This window comes from Etheostoma spectabile, chromosome 5 (genome assembly GCF_008692095.1).
Source record: "Etheostoma spectabile isolate EspeVRDwgs_2016 chromosome 5, UIUC_Espe_1.0, whole genome shotgun sequence".
Lineage (NCBI taxonomy): Eukaryota > Metazoa > Chordata > Actinopteri > Perciformes > Percidae > Etheostoma > Etheostoma spectabile.
The window spans coordinates 12,466,210-12,466,935 of NC_045737.1; the positions used below are offsets into that span (position 1 = coordinate 12,466,210).

At 43.9% G+C, this 726-nt stretch overlaps 1 protein-coding gene across 4 annotated transcripts in view; it reads left to right on the plus strand.

Annotated features, from left to right (window-relative positions):
• ddr2l (discoidin domain receptor family, member 2, like) overlaps nucleotides 1–726 on the plus strand; it is a 29,324-nt gene that overhangs the window by 9,970 nt on the left and 18,628 nt on the right. The gene's annotated exons all lie outside the window — the stretch shown is intronic.

Genomic DNA, 726 nt, shown 5'->3' on the forward strand with positions numbered 1-726 from the left:
AGAGAGAGAGAGAGAGAGAGAGCTCTGGGTTGCGTTGAATGTTAGGAATGTTGAGGCTTTTGGCTCCAGTTTGTTCTGACGGAGGGAGGAGGAGATAAAGCAGGAGGAAGGAGGAGGAGGAGGAGGGACAGAATGAGAGGAACAAGGAGGAGAGAGGGAGGGACAAGGGAGGAGATAAGGAGGGAGGAAGGGAGGCGAAGATGGAGGAAAAGCAAAGCTGAGAAAATTGTGCAACTACTGATTCATTTCACTGTCTGTTACCCCAGTTTATGTTTTTTTTCCCCACAATTATTCAGGTATAATATCTGTGAAAACAAGTTTTCACCCAAAAGGTCTTTTTTTTTAAATGGTTCTATCCAAACGGCTTGTGTGGAAGGGATTTATTCTGAGAACAAAAGAAGGAAAAAACAACAACAACTGCCTGTGTCCCTGTGGCCCTAACTGCTGAACCCCACATTAACCAGAGAGGTCGCAGATCAGAAAACATAAGAATCAGTTTGGGATGGTTTGGAGGAGACTGTATGAGGACCTGGACAAGCCACAGTTTACAGTTACGTGTTTTTGTTATAGAAACAGATTCTGGGTGTTTATATCTCTGGTGGGTCGTCTTCTTAGACCCACCACTGAGAAAAAAAGGTATTTTTCTTTCTCTTTCTTTGTCTCTCTGTCTTGATCACTTTTACTGTCTCCCTCCATGTTTGCCTCTCTCTCTCTCTCTCTCTCTCT